Consider the following 7,157-nt stretch of genomic DNA (forward strand, 5'->3'; position numbering starts at 1 on the left):
ATTTGACCAGCGAGGAGACCCAGAGAAAGCGAGAGAGAGGGCTAGTGAGAAAGCAAGCCACCAGGTCCAGGACTCGAACTGTGGTCAGCCATGTGGGAGTGTCCAGCACCTTAACCACCAGACTATCTGCTGGTCTCCAATATTCCGAATGCTTCTACGTAAATACACATTTTTTTATTAGTATTGTTGTCCTTAAAAAAAAAAAAGACTTATTGGGGCCGGCTCGTAATGTGGTAGTTAAGGTGTTGGACTCCCACATGGCCGACCATGGTTTGAGTCTCAGACCTGGTGGCTTGCTCTCTCACTTCTCCCTTCTTTTACTCTCACTCTTGTCTCTTTGGTAAAATTAAAAAATAAATAATAATAACAAATAAAATTAAATAGAGAAATAATTTTTAAAATTTTATTTAACTTGGGACCAGCAGTTGGCATAATGGCTATGTCGCTGGACTCCCATGTAGTTGACCACGGTTCAAAGCCCAGACCCGATGGTTTAAACTCATGCCAGGCATGTGCACGTGCATGCCCAAGATCCCGAGATGAGAATGGAGGAGAAGGGATTGTGGCGTGGCCATCCACCCTGGGGGGTGATTTCTCTCTTTCTGTCTCTCTGTCTCTTACTGTCCTTCTGGCAAGCACATGCGCCCTATAGTGAAAACCTCTCCAAAAAAAATATTTTTTTAAAATTTAACTTTAATTTGACCAGAGTCAGCATGAGAGAGAGAGAGAGAGAGAGAGAGAAAGTGAAAAAGCATGCTACCAGATCCATGACTTGAACTGTGGTTAACCGTGTGGGAGTCCAGCGCCCTTAAACACCATGCTACCTGCTAGTCCCAAGAAATAATTTTTTTAGAGTTATTTTATTTAACTTTATTTATTATGATTATTTTCCAGTTTTGATCGGAGAGACAGAGAAAGAGAGAGACAGAAAGTGAGAAAGCAAGCCACCAGGTCTTGGACTTGAACCATGGTTAGCCATGTGGGAGTCTAGCACCTTTAACCACTACACCACCTGCTGGCAGACCTGGTGTCTTGCTTTCTCACTTTTTCTCTCTCTCACTCTGTCCCTAATTAAAATAAATAAATAAATAAATAAATAAATAAATAAAAAGTTAAATGAAATAATTCTAAAAAACAAAAGATTTATTTAATTTTAAAGAATTATTTTATTTAACTTTATTTTATTTAATTTTTTAAACTTTAAAAAATATTTTCCTTAATGGTTTGTATTTTTTTTAATTAATTAATTTATTTGACCACAGAGAGACAGAGATAGAGAAGGAAAATGAGAAAGCAAGCTGCCAGGTCCAGGACTTGAACCATGGTCAGCTATGAGGGAATGCAGCACCATACTACCTGCCAGCCCACCTATTTATTTATTTTTTAATTTGACCAGAGAGGGACAAAGAGAGAGAGAGAGAGAGGGAAAGTGAGAAAGCAAACTGCCAGATGCAGGACTTGAACTGCCTCAGTCATGTGTGAGTCCAGCAACCCTAACCACCACATCACCTGCCGGCCCCTTATTATTATTATTTTTTAAAAATTGTTGTAGGGCATGTGTGGTCACCAGAGCGAGATAGAGTGGGAAAGTGAGAAAGCAATCTGCCAGGTCTGGGACTCAAACTGTGATAGGCCACGTGGGAGTCCAGCACCCTTAACTACCATGCCATCTGCTGGCCTGCTGCTTTCTTGTATGCTCACTTGCCCTTCTGCTTTCCTGCCATGACACAGTATGAAAGCCCTCACCAGAAGCTGCCGTCATGGCCTCCAGAACCCTGAGCCCAATAAACTTTTCTTGATAAATTACCCAGTCTCAGGTATTCTGTTATAGCAATGCAAAATGAACTAAGACAAGGTATTTGCCTCATAGCTAGCATTAAAAAAAAGTGGCAACTATTATTATACTACTGTTATACTATTATGAATTTTCTTCCAGCAAAACTCCTTACTAGGGCCAATTAGGCCATCAGGGGATGTTCGAGAAGTTCCTGCTGGCTCTGCCCCTAGGATTAGCACACCAAGTCCTTCCAGAAACTAGGTAGACATGGGCCATATATCTGACATGGAATTGTGTGAGAAATTCAGGGCTTGAAGGTAGGCTGTCATGAAGGATTGAGAAGAGACGAGGAAAGGTTAAAGCCGGGGCTAAAGGTCTCTTGGAGCAGAAGCAGAACTGCGCCAGAGCAGAGCCCGTTTATTCTAAATTCAATCAGAGAAGCAGTGGGTGAGTTTGGCTATAGAGAACAGGGTATGATAAACATGCCATTCTTTGTAGATTCCTGGTACGAAGTCAATAGCTATCATGAACTTAGTATCTAGACAATATCTCGGCTTGCAGAACGTGCCCAATTTCTTGAGACACGACCCATGCCTAGAACTCCATCCAGTTGACCATGCAGTCCCTGCGGCTTTTTGTCTAGGAATGGAGTTGCTTTCAGCTCCTGCCTGTATTCTTCCCTTCTGGCTTATCTCTCAGGCCCGGGCTGGTTTCCGTCTCCAACAGAAATGGGCTTTCTTTTCTGTTTGTACTTGGGAACTACAGGGATGCAGGGCTGCTGTGAACGTTTGGTCAGCATAACTCCACATTTAAGGGACTGCCATTCACTTCACACCTCGTGGGTTTGTATACTTGCTGTAACTTTCTAGCAGGTATTCAGTCAAGTGTTTTATTCTTACAAAACTTGTATGAAAACAACTTTCTCAGTGCCAGCAGATGGCATGGAGGTTGGGACTGGATTCCCCACATGGCAGACTGCAGTTCGAGTACCAGACTTGGCAGCTTGCTTTCTCACTTTCCCTCTCTCTCTGGTGAATGTGTTCTAAGGCAAATTAAAATAATAATTACAATACATAAAATTAAATACATACTTTTTTTTTATTTGGCAAGGTTTTTGCTATAGGGCACGTGCACTCATCAGAAAGACAGAAAGACAGAGAGACAGAAAGCAAGAAATCACCCCCTGGGGAGGTGGCCATGCTGCAATCCTTTCTCCTCCATTCGCCTCTCGGTATCTTGGGCACACGCACCCAGCATGAATTTAAATCACCAAGTCTAGGACTCGAACTGCAGTTGACTACATAGGACATAGCCATTATGCCAACTGTTGGTCCCAATACATAATTCTTAAAAAATAAATAAATAACTTTCTGAGAGATGGAAGTCTAAAGGTTAAGAGCACCTTCTAACTTGCATGAAGACGTTGTGTGTTGCATGGAAATAGCTAAAGGAGTGGGCCTTCTAGGACTGCATGCTCTTTACAGTGAATGCAGAAGCCCTGAGGTAGCCACCTCTGGGACCACACCTGAGATTGCACTATCTAGGCCTGTAGCTCTTTTAATAATTGAGCTGGAACAAACCAACGTGTGGTTTTCTTTCTTTCTTTTTAAATTATTTATTTTATTTATTCATTTATTTACTTCTTAATTTGACCAGAGAGAGACAGAGGGTGAGAGCAAGAAAGAGAGGAAGTGAGAAAGCAAGCCACCAGATTCAGGGCTTGAACCCTGGTCAGCTATGTGGAAATGTCCAGTACCTTAACCACCACGCCACCTGCTGGTCCCCACCAGCAAGTGGTTTTCTATCGGTCCTGATTTTGGGTGATGGAACAGAGATCCAAAAGAGAGAGAGAGACCCATTCTGGTGTTAACAAGTCATGTTGTTTCTTTTCTCTTTCTTTTTTAAAAAATATATTTTATTTTAACTTCTTTTTACACATTCAATCACTATACACTACTTAGCTTGTAAAGTGAATTTTCCAACATGAATACATTTCTCCCCAGTTATCATCAACACATAATAATCCATTTCTCTGTCCCGTAAGTGTCTGCCTCTCTTTCTCCTTAATGTCTTTCCCGCACTGTGTCCAGCATCTATAGCCATTTTCCAGGTTTCTATATCCTCTAATCTCTGAGTTTCAGCCATGGAGTGCAGAGAGCCTGGCCTGCTTCACACATTAATTCCTCCATATTCATCCACTTTTTATCAAAAGACAAGGTCTTGTTTGTTTTTTAATTATTTATTTATTTGTCATTATTATTTATTTTCTAATTTGAACAAACAGAGTGTGAGAGAAGGGGAACATGAGAAAGCAGGCCACCAAGTCCAGGACTCGAACCATTGTCTGCCATGTGGGAGTCCAGCACCTCAACCATGATGTCACCTGCCGGCCCCACAAGGTCCTGTTTTTATGGCTGAGTAGTATTCTATAGAGTGGATGTGCCGCACTTTTTCTTTTTTCTTTTTTTTTTTCCAGGAAGGAAGAGAAGTTTATGCTTCCATTTAAAGAAACAAACAAGAAAAATATTTTAACAAATTGCTGAACTTAGCAACAACTCAAAAGAAAGTAAAATGTTAAAGTTGGGAAAACAAAGCATAGTGAAAAAATAAATCAGTAATGTTTTACTCAAAAGTCTTAAAATTCTAGTTTGCGATTTCAGTCTTAGTTTCGAACTCTCTTCTGTTGAATACGCAGTGTTACTGTGGTCCAATCTTTGTTTCAATCCTGGAAGTTAATATTCAATGTTGTTATCTGTATTTCTTGTCCCTAGCATTAAACTGGTCGTTTTCTTGGTTGCCTTTTGTTCTCTTATTTCTGTGTGTCTTTAGTTTTCCTGGTAGAGCCCTCCTTTCAGAAGTTCTTGAAGAATGGGTCTGGTACTGGCGAATTCTTTCAGGTCTTGATTATCTGAGAATGTTTTATCCTTTCTTTCCATATGAAAGGTAATCTTGCCAGGTACAGTTTTCTTGGTTGAAACTGTTTTTCACTTAACACTTTGAATATTTTCCCATTCTTTCCTTGCTCGCATTGTTTCTGATGAGAGGTCTGAGGCTAGTCTGATGGGATATCCTTTATAAGTAACTGATGTTTCTCTCTTGCCAATTTTAGTGTCTTTGTAGATTTGACCAGTCTGGCTATGATGTGACTTGGAGAAGGTCTTCCTGGGTTGATTCTAGTAGGTGTCATGGTGTCACATTTTTTCAATCCCTTCTTCTGTTCGTGGACATTTGAGTTGGTTCTATGTCTTAGCAATCGTGAGTGACACACTAAAGATAGATGTGCGAGCACTTTCCCAACTGAGCGCTCTCCTGTCCTTTGGGTAGAGACCCAGGAGTGGGACTGCTGGCTCAGACGGGAGTTCTATTTGTAGATCTTTGAGGAACCTCCATATTGTTCTCCACAGTGGCTGAACCAATTTACATTCTCACCAGCAGTGTAGGAGAGTTCCCCTTTCACCACACTGCTGCCAGCACTTACCATTTTTTTGTTTTTAAATTTTATTCATTCTGACCGGGGTTAGGTGGGCTTTTTTTGTTTTTATTTTGTTTTCTTTTAGAAAGAGATTTTTGCTTTAGGGAGCATGCGTTTGCTAGAGAGACAGAGAGACAGAAAGTGAGAAACTCCCCCCCGGGGGATGACCATGCCCCAATACCTTCTCCTTCATTCTCCTCTTGGGATTTTGGGAATGCATGCATATGCTCCTGGCATGAGTTTCAAGATGCCGGGTTCAAACCAGACCTTGGGCCATTGTAAATTCACACTGAAGTCTTGTCCCCCTTAGAACAAAACACTGGGTTTATGTTGGTCAAGTGGGTTCCAGCTGGCCTCATCTGAACTATGAGCCGTTAAGCATGCAGACTTCTATGCCCCAACCTGGCAGGTCTGAGGTGGGCCCAGATGACTCCATGCTTAACATGCATTCCAGGTTATGCTCACGTTCAGGTGACTTTAGGAAATCCTGACTTTTTTTTTTTTTTTAGAATTATTTTAATATTGGGAACCAGCAGTTAGCGTAATGGCTATGTCACTGGACTCCCATGTAGTCAACCGTGGTTTGTGTCCTGGACCCGGGGGCTTAAAAATCACGCCAGGCACATGTGCGTGCGTGCCCAAGTTCCCGAGAGGAGAATGGAGGAGAAGGGATTGCGGCGTGACCATCCCCTCTGGGGGTGATTTCTCGCTTTCTCTCTCTCTGTCTCTCTCTGTCTGTCTGGCGAGCACACGCGTCCTATAGCGAAAACCTCTCAAAAAAAATTACTTTATTATATATTTTAATTTGACCAGAGGGAGACACAGAGAGAGAGAGAGAGAGACAGAGAGAGAAAGTGAGAAAGCAAGCCACCAGGTCTGGGACTGGAACCATGATCGGCCATGTGGGAGTCCAGTGCCCTTAACCATCACGCCATCTGCTGGTCCCAGGAAGTCCTGTTCTAATAGGGTTTCTGAAATCAGGTTAAGTTGAGCTCGGGCAGTCTGGCCACTTATTTTTTGGAGAGGTTTTTTTGCTATAGGGTGCACGTGCTCACCAGACAGACAGAGAGAGACAGAGAGAGAGAAAGCGAGAAATCACCCCCAGAGGGGATGGTCACGCCGCAATCCCTTCTCCTCCATTCTCTCGGGATCTTGGGCACGCACACACACGCGCCTGGCCTGAGTTTAAGCCACCGGGTCCGGGACTTGAATTGCGGTTGACTAATTGGGAGTCCAGCGGCATAGCCATTATGCCAGCTGCTGGTCCCATGGTCACTTTATGAATGGGAAGGGGTGTGGGGAAGTGAGAGGTTTGCATGTGTCGGGGGTGGGGTCAAGAACAGGCAGGTGGCCAGACCCTGCTTTTCTAGGCTGGGGTCGGATATGTGGAAAACTAGTCTGGAAAAAGCCTGGCTCCTGGGAGGCCAGGAGGGGGCTGACCTGCAGCGGCCACAGGTCAAAGAGAAACCAGCCACAGCACTCCCTGCCCTTGGCACGGGGCCCGGGCCCGGGATTGGGCTGCAAGGTCAACACCCCAGCAGAGGGACAGCTTTTGGCCTCATCCTACTTGGAGAATCAATGAAGCTCTGGGACAAAGTTAAGCCGGGCACTGACGTTCTGTGGATCAGTGACAGAATCAGGGGAGTCAGAGACCGGCCACCAAACCCTAGACAGCCCAGGGGGCTGCAGCTGGACCCCCAGCCCTGGATCCCAGCACCATCCTCTGCCTGGCCATGTGTGTGCAGAGCGAAGTCCAAGACATGGCCTGATGCTAGACTAGAGCCTCCCTGTGTGCCAGAACCAGCCCTGGACATGAGCAGGTGAAGGCTGGACCAAAAAGTATCATCCTCCAGGACCCCGCACAAGTCCCCGGGGCAGGGATGGAGAGCTTCCACTCCGCTCCGCTCT

This window comes from Tupaia chinensis, unplaced genomic scaffold (genome assembly GCF_000334495.1).
Source record: "Tupaia chinensis unplaced genomic scaffold, TupChi_1.0 Scaffold000238_1, whole genome shotgun sequence".
Taxonomy (NCBI): domain Eukaryota; kingdom Metazoa; phylum Chordata; class Mammalia; order Scandentia; family Tupaiidae; genus Tupaia; species Tupaia belangeri.